Genomic DNA, 16,456 nt, shown 5'->3' on the forward strand with positions numbered 1-16,456 from the left:
TAGCAATAAAAACTAAACAGCTTGGTCCTGTAGAATAAATCTTGGTAGGTAACAGAGCTGATGTGATCTTCCATCAACCTGTTCATTTACCAATAGTCATACTTTCTAGGAGTATCTGGGGGAGTTAAAGCCCTAAAAAGTTCATTTAGTGAACCTGGACATAAATACTTCCATTTCTTACATTTTTTCCATTTCTTAATTATTATTTTTCTTTTTTCCTCTTGCTCTGAGGATTCATTGCAAGGTTGGTCGCTCCCCAGAGCAGAGCACTGCAGATCGAGCCTTTCTCCCACTTTAAGCTGCGTTTTTCCTATTGTTTTTCCCTTCCTGTTCTCCCTCTGACAGTTGTGCTTAGTGGGGTGGCGATCTCCCACGGGACCTCAAAATAGACATTGCTGCTTCTGTGTTGGACTCAGCTTTGTTTCAAAGTAGTGGGAACAGTAACAGAAGGATGTGGCGATGAGACAAATCAGCATCTAGGAAGAAAAGTGCCTCATCTGCAGGTGCTCATGGGGAGTGAGGGGTTGGGGTGTTCAAGCCAGGAAAAGAGGAATATTCTGTATTCTGGGCAGGGCATATTGCGCAGGGCTGGGTGATGTGTGCAGAAGCCATGGGGCTGGCTTTACTCTTACTTCCCATAGACAACCTATGACTGGCCAGTCCTTCAAACCCTATATGGATCACTTGGAGGTTAATTAAGTACAGAGGCAGGTAGGATTTTCCTCCAAAACTTTGAATTGCTCTAAAAAAATGAAGGTCAGCCTGAGAAGCAAGCAATTTTGGAGTGATCACAAGCTGTAATCCTTGTAGGATTTTTATTACCCTGTCTTGAGGCTGAGAGTCACTGAATCCTAGCATTTGGGCTTGGCTTAAGCCAAGATTGTGTCTGTCTCTGCTGAAGTATGCCAGAAAGTCCAGTTTTGACTTTGCCCTATGCAGACTATGAAGAACTTTCGGCAAAAGAATGATTAATGTTCCTTAATTAAGCCATATTCACTTAAATAGCACATTGTGCAATTCACTTTGTCTCTTGGGTTTCTTGTTTTGTGCAGCAGTTTCTCTTCTGACTTTTTTTTTTTTCTTTAATGATTTTATGACCCAAAAATAAGAGATTCTATTTTATGGCTGACTCTGATCTGTCCTGCTGGTGCTTTTATTCCCTCCTCAGGGAAATTCCTTTGTATGGGCAAAATCTCTGCTCTGGCTCAAATTAATAGGGTCAGGTCTGAAGAAACAATGAGAACATTTTCCCTTTTCTGTCCTGTTTATGAGCATGTTAATTTTTTTGTAATTTATGGATAAACCAGTGCTAGCAGCCATTTTTGGCAGTAACCGGTAAGATTTCAGCCTTTGCATAAGCCTTTTGCTTTTAATTCCATCATGTCAGGGGACTGTTCCTAAGATGAGACCAGTCAGAAAACCAGCAGTTGTTTCTGCTGTCTTTCTCCCTGGCAAATTCTACTGTACTACACATGATTGCTATTTTTTTTTTTTTTTTCTTCTTCTGAAAGAGCTATCTGATTCCTTTCTGTGGGCTGTTCCTCCATAGTTTTAAGTCTAAATATAACCTCCTTCCCATGCAGGGAACTTGCTTTTTTTTAAAAAAAATATTGTAAATAATTTGTTTCAGAAGTGCAGAACTGTGAAACTTGGTTTAAGAGATATTATTGATGCTAGATAAATTGGCTGGGCTGGCTGCACGGCTGTTGTAATTACTGTGGTTTTTTTCTTGTTTTCAACTTTCTTCTGCAAGGAAGATGGGAAATAACTGCTGGAAGCATTTTGTGTTAGCTTTATTTTGCTAGTTAGCTCCTCTTCCATTGGTTATGCCAAAGCCAAAATCGTTGATGCTCTCTCCCAGAGGTGGTAGTGCGGGTCTGGGGCAATGGGCTGGGTCCTGGGGAGCGCAATGTAAAGCACCTGCATCACAGCTTCAGGGGCTGGAGCACGTGGCCCTGCCCTGTGCGTGACCAAAACCCCTTCAAGTTGAACAACATAGTAAAATGTTTCTCTCTCTTTCTCTTCTAGATTTTCAGAAGAGCTGACAAAAATGGTAAGTCTGTACATTCATATTTCACATTTTTTTGATTGAACTTTTGTCAAATTACCATTTTTTCCAGATAGTAACATCAAACTGTTTAAACGTTGCTCAGTTTACTGGGTCTGATGCTGTTTAAGCCTTGGGAAAGGTCTTGTTGTTTCTTTGGCTGAGATACACTCTTAAAGCAGATGTGATACTAGTGTGCAAGTCGGTGTGGTGAGATCCTCCAGGTTTGGGGCAATTTCACAAAAAAGAACATTTAAAAAAAAATCACAGCTAAGTGATAAGTGAGGATCCACCTCCTGGTAATCTCAGAATAGCTTTGCAAAAGAGACCTTATCTGTGAATATTAGTAGTTTGGTTCCTGAAGGACTGGAACACACGTGTCGAGGAGCAATACATATCGATGTGTGCTTTCAGTCTGTCTGTAGGAAGCTCAACAGCTCCACTGGAGCCTAGTCTTGCCCTTAGAAGGGGAATAACACAGTGGTGTCTCCATGAAATGCTGTGGGATCCTAAAAGGAGAGAGCTGCTCTGCTGTGAGACAATGTAGTTATGGGGAAAACCAGCAATGGGGTCCAATCCTAGGATGTCTTTCCAGGCTGGAAAGCAGTTTAATTTTAGCCCCTATCCGAAATCCCAAGAGCGAGTCTCTATTCTTTCTCTGTTGTACAAGAAAATTACATATGCATCAAACCAGTGTGTGTTTGCAGAGGGACATGTGGGAGGGTTGGGCAGAGGAGCACTGGGGAGAGTTTGATTTTTCCCCTACCAGATTTAAAAGGGAGATACAAGCTCCTACAGAAATCAGGTAGGTACAATCGCTGCCCCTAGGTGAAGCAGTGAAAGATGCTGTCAGCTGTCTGGCACATATAAATGCCCTATTAACATCGCTGTTTGGTTATAACCACTGACACAGTAATAAGACATTGAAATTTGGATAAGCTGAGCAGTTGTGCAATGGAAGGGGAGTGCTGGGGGGCTGGCGTGGGGGGAGAGCTCTCTAAGTGCCGCTTATGGGTGGAAAATGAATTTGTGCTCTTGACACCCAGGCTGTCGTACTGCGCAGCCTCCTGAGTGCTTAATTGTTGCATAATTGGAGACCTGTAGGTTTTGCCTGATGAAGTATCAGGTGCTGCCTCTGAGAGATGCTGCCTGCTTGCTTTCTGCTGGCTGACATGCCTGCCCCTGTGGAGCTGAGTGCTGGGGTTGCCAGCTCGTAATGAAGTCTTACCTGCCACTTGCCATCAGGAGAGCCTGGTGATACGAAGATACTAGGCTAAAATCTGTGCTTGGTTATTCCCATCTCAGTTTGAAGTTGAAAATGCTGTTCCAAACTTCAACCTGTGAAACTGTTCCTTGCTAAGCCCCTGTTTAGCTGCCCTCCTGCTGCAGCCAACTTCCAGTTTCCAGTACAGCCTCTGTGTAGGGCAGCTGAAACCAAAGGCAGTGATTTTTCTTTTCAATAACAAATGTTACTCTGCTGAACAAAGCCTGAGAGGATGTGCTTTAATGTACTGGTCTTGATGTCATTTCCAGTGACTGCTTTTTGAGCTCTGCCAAATGATGCTGCACTTTTTTTTTTTAGTCTCAATTAAATTTAGAACAGCTGCAATGGGTCTGAAGAATCAGAACTCAAAGTACAAGATCTTGTCTTGGCTGTTGTGCCAATATTAAGGCTTTTCTAGGTTGGGCGAGTGGAGCAGCTCTGAAGTTGCTCTCGAAGCTTTGGCGCGCTCACTGCAGCGTGATGGAAGGATCTGCTGCCTGCCAGGGGCAGATGGACATGTCTTTCCAAACTAGCCAAGAGGACAAAGCTGTCATTTTGGTGGTTTTCCCACATCACAAGCCCGTGGGGGTTAAATTTCAGTGCAGCTCTCAACACAGGGACAGCTCTCTTGGTGTATTTGGTAGGTGCTGGCGGCAAGCCATGAACCTGGGTTTCGTGGTGTGGGTGATAACTTGGGGAAATGGTGAGCATTTGGCCCTGCCTGGTCTGCTCTGGTGATGGGTCTCTGAGAAGAAAGACATACCTTTGGAAAGCTCGTGACTTTTGCTGACTGGTTCCCTTGCTGTTGTTGAAACTCATCTAAATCTTCTGCTTTTGCAACCTTACACTCTGTTACTAGTGATGGGCAAACGCTCCTTCAGTGTTTTAGCATGAATAACAGGTAAAGGTCTAATAAGCGTGCTTCCATCAGCAAGAGCAAACCTGTTGTTTTTACCTCTGTTCCTCACCTTGGGAAAAATCTGCCCAGCTCCTCCATGGTCATCTCCCTGTATGTTCTTCCCTTTGTAAGGCTCGAGCAAGTGAACCATGCAGGATTGCCCCTCTGCACATGGACAGGAAGACAGCGAGCGGCTCGAGTACAGCGTGATACTTAAAAGCATTTTGTTGTCCTGCTCATCCAACCAGAGGGAGTTTGGATTTTATCAAGGAGGCAGAGATTAATATGCCAAAGCAGACCTTGGGTTTTCTACCCAGGGCACCCAAACCCTTCTCCATGGAGCTGCTGTCCTGCCCAGCAGACGTACCCTCCTGGGGGCCAGGTACCCCGTAATGTAACATGGGGAGCATTCCTCATGGATGAGTGGTGTCCTTGGTTGGCCGTGCTATGCAGACATGAAAGGGTGTTCAGCCCTTGGCAGGTATTCCCCGTATGCTGTTTGTCTGAACATCTTTATTCCATGTTACCCAGTAATAACCCAGTTAAAACTCAAAACAGGGATGCCTGCACAGATCAGAAGAACTGGAGCTGCTCTTGTCTAGGTCACAAGATTTTAAAATGTCTGTGGATTGCCAGCAACATGTCTGCCACCCAGTAGCTGTTAATGCATTGGGTGTAATGGCGATGGGCCACAATCAGCTTGGGGTGGTATGAACAGGCACCAGCAGGACAACCCCTACCCTGGTGTCGATCATTAAATTGGTGGTTCCTTGTCAAATATGGTGTTGGGCAGGAATTTGAAGTGCTAAGGGTGAGAGCTGTCACTGTCAGGGTGCACAGTCTCTGAACGCTGGGCTTGCAGGGGTGTGAGGAGACCAAATGCGCTCAGCGTAGGCAGAAAAGGTACCCACCCCCCGAGCCCCGGTGAGGCTGCTGGCTGCAATGCTCTTCTGAAATCTGTCCTGCCTCTTCCTAACCCTGGATGGGCACTGGCAGGGGGGCAGCTGGCTCTGCTGATAAAGGCCAAATGTTCTCTGAAGAAGGAGTTGCCTCCATTTCTGCCTCTGCTCTCATTGCTTATAATGCAGGTGACCTACAATTACATTGCTTGGGCAACAAAACATGGTGCTCTCCGTGGGGCTAATGCTGCCAGGCAAATGGGATGCTGCTGCTTTTTCTTTTTTATGACCGGGATGACAGGCTGTCACAAAATGGTCTGGATGTGAGTGGCAGCTCTGTCCCCATGGTTCCTGCAAGGTGAGCTGGCCGAGCGTGTGTCAGTCTCGGCATGGCTGTTTTCCAGTCCCACTGAGTAGGGTTGTTTCTGTCGTCTTGGAGGACTGTACGCCCTACAATGCCTTTATATGCATTTTTCCAGATGCTTCTTTTTTTTTTTTCTTGAGACAACACCTGCCGGTTGTGGCAGGCAACTTCACCAGCCATTCGTATTTGCTTAACTCTTGATAACAGAGTTTGCCACTCTTTGTAATTAGCTCAGTATGTTCCCCCACAGCCTTTTGGGGTCAGGGCTTCCCATGGCTGCCCCTCCAGCACCCTGCAGCTCACAGCAGCTGCTGCAGGAGATGTGCAGGAGTATTTCCCCTGGCACAGCCTCCCCACAAACCATGGCTCAGAGGTTTCCAGAGACAGAGGTAAAATCTTTGTATTTAATATCCCTAGGGATCTCTTTTTCACAATTTTCTCTTTGACATTCTGGCCTTTAATTTATTGATTTGTTGAAATTCAGTCTTCATGGCTTTACCTGGTACAAGGACTAGCAGAAGCATCAGCCTGCCACTTGCATGTCTGACCGTAAGTGGCCTGTGTGCTCTACATAGCCATCCGCTGAAAAATGAAAATCTTACAAATTTAGATGTTTGTCAGAATCCTGGGAAGGGGGCCTGAGCCCTGGACAGGCTGCCAAAAACACAAGCTCACGGGTTCCCAAAACATTTTACTCTGTTAACAGGCACCTGCTGCCTGCGCACCTGCAGAGGTTCTTGCCTGGCAGGGGCTTTGCTCTTTTTAGTTAACCAGCTGAGTCGAATCATTATCCAGTGCTGCGTGCCAGTGGCATACTGGTGGGGAGGGCTCCTGGGGCAGGGAATGCTGGCAGCTTTACCCGGAGCTGGCAACTCTTGCTTTCCTCAGCTATGCTAAAGCCACTCCTACAGACCTGTGCAGGAGCCCTACAGAAACTGGGGCAGGGGGAAATCTGAAGAAAACTTCAGCTCTTGTCATCTAGTTTAACTAGAACATCTCATTTAACTTCTCCCATCCAGGGAGTGGATGACTAAAGGGTCTCTTAAGAGACAAAGGAGGGGTTGTGAGCTTAAGGAATTGTCTCATTTAATGCACAGCTTCCTACAGTCAAGAAGTCATAAATTTGTAAATCCTTCCAGCATCTTTATCCACCACCTCCCCCCCCCAAACCTCCCTGCACTGTGTTAATGCACCGTGGCTGTTTCAGACCCGGTAACTATGGAGCCTGATCGTGTGAATTGGAGAGCTTCTCCCTCCTCCCCTTCCTTCCAAAGCTCCTCAGCATAAATTGTTAATTCATGTAAAACTGGATGTTCTTGGTGCAAGATGCTAAAACATATTATTGTTCCTGCCATGTTCAGGTCCTTGTATCAAGGTGATTTGATTCAGTGCCTACATGCACTAAAAGATTGCTAATGAAGCAGCTCTTGCTCGTTAAAAGATGTCTTGATCTCCTGCCCCAGAGAAGTGAGCTTCTGTCTCCAATGTGAGTTAAGTCACAAACCTTTTCCCCATCAATAATATCAAGCAGCTGGGTTTACAACTATCTGTATGAGGAACTCTGCAAACAGCCTGGACAGCACACCTTGAAATGATGAGCACGTGGGAGACATCTGGATAAACTGGCAAATGGTCTGAAAAAAGGGGGAGAAGGTATAACCTTCTGACAGTGAATAATTCTAGCCCTAGTCATGCTTTGCAGGGGCATGGCTGTTAGTCATTCAAAATAATCTTTTTCTTCTGTGTAGGAGTGTTTTTCCTTTCTCTGCTAATAAATCCACCTACTGTCTTGTAATCCTCCCAGTCCCAGTAAACAATACTTAATAGTTTAATTGGCATGTGGTAGGAAAACGGAGGCATCTTGTTTTAGGCTGGTGAAGCAGAGCTGTCAATCACCTGAGTTATCGACTGTGTACTTTAATCCTCTCATTAGAAAGCTGTTAATCAATTATAAGTTTAATAGCCCAGCATTCTCTTTGAAAGATGAAGATGGTTTTATTTTGACTGAACAGTCTAATTGCTAACGATTCATTATAGAAATGCTGCTTCCCAAAAACCGGAGTTTTATTATCTTGAAATCTCCAGTCACTGCAACTACCCAACTCCTGTGTCTTGAGTGTAACTAAATGTGAAGTGCATCCAGCCTTAATCCTGTGGTTTAGGTGGGAGTTTTTTGCTGTAATTACTAGACCTTGTTCATGGAAATGGCCCTCAGTCTGTCCCATCCATGGGGTTGGCTTGCCAAGCACCGGGAGTTAGGCGATTCCTCTGGACCTCTGCCGTGGAAGAGGAGAGATGCAAAAGAAAATGTGCCAAAAACTCAGCATATGGTTATAAAGCACCTACCAGAAAATGGCAGGAGGAGCTGGCGGTGGTGCAGTATTTCACTTGACAACGACCAAGGATGAACTAATATCACGATTCGGTCAATTTGGCACCTTCTTATTGCTGCTGTCCTTGTGATTTCTGCACCAAGAGCTCGCCTCTTGTGCTTCTCCCTTGAATTTATCCTATCTAGGGAACGTGTGGATGGAAACAAAGCCATTCAACGCATGCTGTCTTGGATAGCTTCCACTGTTATCGGAAGCAAAATACAATGAAGTGTGAACATCATAGATTAAACTGATTTATAAATTTAACATAGAGATCTGGAGCGCAAATGCTGAGAGGAGTTTTTGGGTTTTTAGTTGATCTGGATGATCAGCTGAAGGCCTGTAGAGGAGCTAATAAAGGGAAAAAGGAAGGAATAGGTGATTGGAAAGGGCTTCTTGGTTAAGAGCCATCAAGGGCAATGGAATTGTGCCCATTCTTATCGCAGTAGGGCTTGTCCTTTAAATAGCTGCATACGGATATCTGTTAGTCGTTTAGGAACCCATTAAAGGAGATTTATGCTGCTATTCTTTGTCAGTAAAGGTCTGCATATCCCAGTGTTGCAAGCCTCATAGCAAATTGTGCTACAAGTGATGGGGGCAGATACAGAGCTGCTGGCAAGCAGGGAACATAAATATTTTTGGACAACAGCATCATAACAAACTGGCTAAGGAGCCTGGTTAGCTGGCAGTGGGGTTGTGCCCTTGGGAATAGAGCAAGCTCCTCTTCTTACGTATAAACCATTAGCGCTGCTCCGCCTGATGGCTTTGTGCCCCGTGCCACCGCTGTCCCCTTGGTCTGCGGAGCTCACAAACTTCAAAGCGTGGAAAAGGGCCAAAAAAGAAAACCAAGTAAACAAAAAGCTTCAGGCGTGTCTCTCAACCCCAGGTTGATATATGAAAGAACTGTGGCATGTCATATGCATCGCCTAAGTAGAAATTGGTCTTGTTAATCACCAGCACGCAAAGAGATGGAGGCTTGAGGTTCTTCCATGGGTTTCTTGGTTAAGGGATGGTGATGAGAGAGCAAGGAAAGCCCTCGGCCCTCAGCAGAGGGAGAGGGCTGAACAAATCCTGGTGTGGTGGGTCTCCAAAAGAGCGTGTGAGTGAAGCTCCTGGCAATTTCCAGCCCTTCCCAAGTGCTGTGTGACTGTCCTCTGTGTCTCACTTCTAGGCAGGGACTGTTTGTCTAAGCACTTTGGGGATCTGGGAAATTTGCAGGATTTTTACAAGTAATAGTTCTCCAAGTCTCACCCACCATTTCCAACCCCTGCTTGGAGAAATGATTTTGATCACCTCTAGCAAGCCTAGAACAGGGAGAAAGGGGTGTTTGTCTGTGTACATGCTTAGAGCTCAAATTCACAGCAACAGGACCCAGATAGCTGTGTAAATGTTTCCTTCCCCCCCTTTCACTCTGAGAGTGCCCCTCACTGAGCTTGAGTGTTACTACGGAAATTTGGGCAAAAAGGGGTGAGAATGGCTCTCCAGATCCAGCAATCAGGGAGCACAGGGAAATGCAGGAGAGAGGGAAGGAGAAAACTGGCATTGGTTTGCATTTGGCCTAAGGACCCCATTTTTAGTGCTTTATGTCCTCCTGGGTTCCTCATCAGCGGGGCTGCAGATTAGAGGAGTCACTTCTGGGTCAGGAAAAGGGGTTTACGGTCCGAGCACAGCCTGCTATCGCAACGTGTGCCAAACGTCACGTATTGCTTGCTTGGTGTCCTGCCTGCGGTGGTGGTTGTACCTTAGTCCTTTCCTTATTTTGGAAACCCAAGAAGCTGTCACCATTCAGCTTGCTTGCCCTGCCTGGGCCAGTCCTTGGTTTTTTTTTTTTGGTTATGGGTTTTTTTGTGGTTTTGGTTTGGTTTTTTTGTCCAGCAATCAGATGCCCTTAAAAAAAAAAAACTTATATTTTGGAGTTGTTCTGAGTTTAAAAATAGCAGGCACCTGTTATTAATTACCTTCTTAATTTGTTGGAACATTTTTAGAGAACTACTTTATAGGAATTTAGCATGGTAATTGTCCACAAGGTGATTTTAAGACTTGAAGTACTTACGTCCCCACCTTCCCCCATCAATTTGAGGCCCTTTCGGAAAATACGTTTGCACAGGACTTGAATGGTGGTAAGCAGCTGGTACTTCAAGAATATGGCACCATGGAAGAAAAATGAAGACTTCGTAGCTTTGGGTGCTTTTGTCAGGTCTTAAAAAGATACCAGGCTAGGGCCATGGTACCTCCATGTTACATAGCAGATAAAAAAAAAACCCAAATGCCTAATAAGCCCACTGTTGCACACACAGTTCTTCCTCCCACAGCTGCAACTGTGCACCTATTTTGAAATTATGTTTTTACTGTGAGCTTCCAGGAGTCTTGCTGTCCCTGCTGTAATGGACTACCCCTCATCAAAACTACTCATCTTCCAGACCTGGATGATTACATTCTGCGTGGCTACTGCTCCTCATGCACGGGGAAAACCTTGAGCTACTCATATCTCCCTGGTGCATCCAAATTAAATCATTAGTTATAAGTGAGAATATTTATAATTCTTGCTAACAAAAACAGTATTAGCAGCCACCCACATATAAGTGGAAAAACGCAGTGATGAATTGGGTTTCCTAAGTATGGATAAATCTGGTAGGTTCTTCCATGACCTGATGACCAGTCTAAACGTATTTATCTTGTTTAAAAAATAAATAAAAAAAATTTGCATTTATATAGTCTAGGTTTCATGTGACATTCAAAAAGCACCTTGTAGAACTGTGTAATGAGATTGATTTACCGGGAGAAAGTTTGGATCTGTTTTCAGTTATTTGGACTCCTGTATAATTTCCTGGCACTCTGTTGTGTATTCAGTTATCCTTCCAAGTCCTTGCAAAGTTCACAGCACGTGGTTTTGAAAAGATGACATCTGTTTAAATCAGGACATGCTGTTCCCAAAATAATAAACAAACCTATCGGCCAGATGATGAATTTTGAGATAATGTAGAAATTGTGAAAGGCGGTTGGTGGCCCCGCTCTACAGGCTGTCACTAGATGTCTCCAGTCCTTCTGTCCACCCTTTAAACCTATGAACTTAGTGTACTGAATCAGGGGTTGATTTTCATCATTGACCGTCTGGAAAGGGCAATTCTTAGCTGCTTGTGCCCTTTCAGAGCTGCTTTTTTCTTTCAACAAAGATACAAAGGTACCTGGTGCACACTCTGTGAGCACAAGTGAAGAGCTGAGACATGTTAGGACTTGTTTTTCTTCTCATGTCTCCTCTCATTAGCAAATGCACGTTAGAACCAAAGGTTTGGGGGTTTTTTTATATACTTTTTTGGCTGGACCACCTTAATTCTCCAAAGTAGACTTTGAATTGATTGTATAGGGTTAGGACTTGTATCCTTACATGCTACAGGCTGACAGTTATGCAGCAGTCTGGCTTTAATCTGGGCCCACGTGTGTTTGTCTGGCTTAAGCCTTGCACTAGGTAAAGCTTGAGCTGGGAAAGGTTTGGATCCAGCCCAGAAACTCCCCTGTGAACTCAAGCTAATGGTGTAGCCAGCACATAAGCTTTAGTTTCCACAACAGAAATGTCCATATTCCACCTGTTTCTGCACAGCATCCATTTATGGCCCATCGTGCTCTCAGACTGTTATTCCTGTCCTATTCCTGAAGCTTTTCCCTGCATAAAGAGCAGGCTACCAAAATAAAAGGTATCATGAAAGTCTTCATGGACAGCAGGCAATGGAGGTACTGTTGGTCTGTGTGTGACCTTGCACGTATGGGAATGGGGATGGTGGGGCTTCCCTGGTTGGGGGGGGAGGTTATCCACGGCTGGGAAAGTTGCTCCATGTAAACAGAGTGCTTGGCCTTCCATGCAGCTGGCTTGCTGATGCTTCAGGTGCCTGACTGACACAGTGCAGAACGCCCTTTCCTCATTATTCAAGGTCCAAATCATTGACCGTAGTTGTAGTGTTGGTGGCCATCACCCGTGTCCTTGCCTTTTTGCAGAAATCAAGCCAGAATTAAAGAAAAAATTAAGAAATTGGTATCACCTAATATTTGGCCTTCTTCAGTCAGCCTGGCAGGCACGCGGTACCTGCTGCCTTGTGATTAAAGTGTATTTACATGTTGGTCCGCCCCGGGGCTGTGCTGGCAGCTACTGGCTGCCCTCTCCATCCAGCATGGTCCCTTCTCATGGCTGCTGAGCCTTTTTCCACCCTGCCTCGAAAATTCAGCTGCTGAGCAAAACCCATGGTAAAAGTTAATAGCTGCGGTAACCTTCAAGGCTTCTTGATACTTCTGCGTTGATGATAAATAGATTTGAACGTCAAAGGCAGTCAGATACCTAAATACACGGCCTTTTACACCTTCATGCGTTCCCTACTAGGCTGTGCTTCAGTCCATCAGGTGGTGCTGCTGACCTGAAGGGTTGCCTTCCTGCACATGCTGTCTGAGCAGACGTAGCAGCCTTGGGGCCGCGCTGACCTCCCCGCTCTGCCGGACCTCGCTTGGAGGGGTGAGAGGCAGAGGAGCAGGCTAGATCAAAGCTTTTGCATTGGAAACCACCTACCAGTCTGCCCCAGTGCCTGGATTCCCAGCCTGACCCATCAGTCGAGCCTTCCTGCTGCCTGCGTTTATCGCTGTTAGAGGTTCAGGGTGCTCTGAGACCTGCCTGCCCACGAGCATCCTCCCGTGGTTCATCAAACCCCTCGCTCTCAGAAAAGGTTTCTCCTTGCATTTAACAAATGTGGAACTGGCAGAGCAAAGAAACATCCATGTTTGGGCTCGACTAATTAATGCAATCACGTTGCACTGGGAAGTAGGGCAGCATAGCCGTGTTCAGCCTTTAAGGTAGGTTTTTTTGTGTGTGAGGTGGAGCCTGAGCGTTTTTGTCAGCAGTGCTCTTTTTCTGCTGTATCCATTCTCTCACTTGGCTCCTCCTTTCAATTCCTTTAATACAGAGAGTTGGAGACAAACAGCAGTGCTCAGGTGTCCCCGAGAGATGCGGGGAGGGGACATTGAGCTGGGGTTACTGCTTTAGCCTGGCAATTTGAGGCTGAACATTTGATCTGAAGGGCAGCGTTTCCAAACGCTCTCACTTTGCTTTGAAGGGCACCAGCTAAGATTTCACATACCACGTAACCCAGAGAAGACGAGGTTTCTTCTCTTCTTCTCTCTGTGCGTTGGGAGACGTGGGTTTTCTTCTGCAGCCCTCATTAGAGACTTCAGGCTGGATGGGAGTGAATGGGATATATTATGGTGGCAAATTTAATGGCCTTTTTGCAAGTTGTGGAGGGTGGTTTCCCAAGGAGGCTTTGAAAAGTCACTCAATTAGCCAAGGGAATTTTTTTAAAGATGTTTCTTTCCAGAGCCAAAGTTGAGAGATTTAATTTGGGGCTGCAGAGCAAATGTGTCTACGTGGCATGATGACGGCCAGCAAAGGGCACTGTGAAACATTTACAGAGCTGTTACCTACTTGTGATCCCTAGCCAAAAAATCTGAGCTTTACTGGTGGTGCCTTAAAAGCAGTAGTTCTTGTGCTGGTTTTTCTGGAGCATGGAGATTGCTGGATGCTGCCCGCTGGCCCGGAGAGCTGTGGCTGTAGCTGTCCTGAAGGCCATTTCACTTGAAACATTATATTCATACATTTCCCATGCCGATGGGTCAGTCTGTGTGCAAAATCGCCCTGCCGTCTCTCCCCACTGAACTCACAGCACAAGCCCCAAACCTACTCCGGGCTCCTTGTCTGGCCAGGCGCTGGGAACATCCCTGTGGTCTGGCTCACCCGCAGCACTTGTGCTAGCGGGTAGCAAACGTCAACGGGCAGAGAAAGCCAAAAGAGCAGGACATCCTCAAGAGGTGATAGCCACAAGCGCTTCGTGGGTCACTGAGATTTGGCTGCACCAGGCGCACCTGATACCTGCAGATGGGGACACGAGTAGCGCAGGTTCGGCAGGGACAGGGGGGCTTCCCCACTTCAGAGAAGCCATGAGCTCATGGAGGTGTCGCTGTGTGCATTGGCCCAGCCTTACCATAACACCGTGCTCTGATTTCAGGAGAGGAGGGTATCTACAGGAAAGTTTTTTTCTGCACAAGGCAAAGGGAAGGCTCTGGCTACCGTGTCAAGCCAGGGAACTGATGGACATTGAGGGCTTAACACCTACGACGCTTTTTGATCTGTCTCATTAATATCTCATGTTGCTGTACCCGAGGAAGCTTTTCAGAGTAGATCCAGCAAATCAATATTCCTCCTGCTAAATTCTTCATGTTGGTTTTTTGGCAGAGAAGAAATTTTGAAGTGCTTGGAAAGGACTTTTGCAATTTGGCTGGCTGCAGCAGTCTGGCAGGTTGAATGGGTGCAGCTGACTGCGGGCTTTGGACACTTGGCCGCTGTGTAGCAGAGACAACGGAGCAGGGACAAGCCCCGGGGGTGGACACATGCATTTTGAGTGTTGGGAGTTGAACCCTACAAAGTGTGGGGCTCCGACTGCCTTGTGTAGCTCTCTTCTCCTTCGGCAGGCATCGCGCTCATCCCTTCGCAGGACAGCCAAAAATGCTTGCTGCTTTCTTGGCATCAAAGCTAGGTGTAACTCTGGTTTGAGGCTCTTAAATCCTTGTGATACCTAGTTTCACTGCTAGATATTAGCCTGAAGGATCTCAGCTGCTCTTCCCTGCTCTGTATTACTGTCCCCGCTGCCCATACGTGTCCCTTAACAGGGGGACATCATGCAGGGCAGCAGGGACCTCGCCAGGCACCAGAGCCAATGGTGCACTCTGCCTCTGCCTGCCCTGAAATTTTCATTGCAAAATCTGAGCCCCTTTGCCATAACTGAGCTTAAATAAGACTTGTTTTTTCCCTTGTCTCTTTGGGGAGGGTGTCACCACTGCAAGTGTCTCCCAAACTGCATTCGGTGGCACAGGGTGGCTGTGAGATGGTTTTATGAGGAGCTTCTCATTAGCGTTCGATGAATTTCCCTTGGAAACACTTATGCACGATGCTGCCTTTAGTGGAAAGCCGTTCCTGCCTGCGGGTTTTGCCTTGTTTTTAACTGGATCAGTGATATGGTTTTTGTGCTCCCTGTGTATTGCAAATGAGTGATAAGGTGCAGCGTGGCAATGGCAATACCCACCAGGGTGGAGGTGACCAGCATGTAGGAACTCCTTAAAATGCCTTTGCCACCACCGCAGGCATCTTCTGTGACCCCCAGCTTGCATTATTTCTCTTGCCACCCAACTGAAACCTCACTTAGGGCTTCCATTGCTACTTCTCGGTAGCAGGACTTTCCTATCTTTGGCCGGGAAGCACAGTCCCTCAGGGCCAGCGGAGCAGATACTGCATGGAGGAAAATCACTGCTTTTGCCTCCTGCCCCAGGGCCTGTGTGGCATCCTCCACTCTCGGCAGCACAGGAGCAAGGGGCAGCACCCGGCTCTGGCATTGCTTTTAGTTAGGTATCTTCTGCAGATCAGCTGTATTTATTGAAGATGGTTTATTATAGCTGTTAAAATTAAATAAGGCAAAAATTGAATCCAGAACAAATACACTGCTGCAAGTAATCATTGTAATTCGCTAGCAATTTTTGCCAGACAATTGTGAGAAAATATGTTCTGGCAGCCTGTGTTCGGGCAATTGGCCACAAACAGCTATAAATCATGTGTATCTGTTTCTTCCTATTATCTTTCTTGCTCTTTTAAAATCCATGGGTTACCAGATAATATACATTGGAGAGAGGGGAATAATTATATTACTGACTTGCAGCAGGGAAAGAAATGTCTGAAGCTGAAACAACGATGATACATCCAGATCTTGTAACTCCCAGCAAGGACAATCTGGGGGACAGGGACAGCTAATTTTTTTCCTGGGAGGATGTGTTAGTAAAGAGTGCAAACAGATGTTCATGGACATGAGACACAGGAGCCTGAGTGTCTTTTGTTTTACGCTTGGTTGTCTGCACTGTGGGAAGGTAGTGTGTCACTCTGGGAAAAGCCTGCAATGCTTTTGGAAAGTTTTACAGGTGGAAATCATGGACAATTATTTTTAGAGTGGAAATTTCTCTTCTGCAACCCCGCTGCAGCCTCAGTGCAGAGGGGGAAACCTGTCTGTGTTTCGGCCAAGTCCCAGCGGGAGCTCAGCATCGATTGAGTGTGCCCTCAGTAAATTTGCAGACGACACCAAATTGGGTGGTAGTGTTGATCTGCTCGAGAGGAGGAGGGCTCTGCAGAGGGACCTGGCCAGGCTGGATCGATGGGCCGAGGCCAACTATATGAGGTTCAACAAGGCCAAGTGCCGGGTCCTGCACTTTGGTTACAACAACCCCATACAACGCTACAGGCTTGGTGAAGAGTGGCTGGAAAGCTGCCTGGTGGAAAAAGACCTGGGGGTGTTGGTTGACAGCCAGCTGAATATGAACCAGCAGTGTGCCCAGGTGGCCAAGAAGGCCAATGGCATCCTGGCTTGTATCAGGAATAGTGTGGCCAGCAGGAGTAGGGAAGTGATCGTGCCCCTGTACTCAGTGCTGGTGAGACCGCACCTTGAATACTGTGTTCAGTTTTGGGCCCCTCACTACAAGAAAGACATTGCATTGCTGGAACATGTCCAGAGGAGAGCAACCAAGCTGGTGAGGGGTCTGGA

Source organism: Egretta garzetta, unplaced genomic scaffold (genome assembly GCF_000687185.1).
Source record: "Egretta garzetta isolate BGI_Z169 unplaced genomic scaffold, ASM68718v1 scaffold27, whole genome shotgun sequence".
NCBI classification, from domain to species: domain Eukaryota; kingdom Metazoa; phylum Chordata; class Aves; order Pelecaniformes; family Ardeidae; genus Egretta; species Egretta garzetta.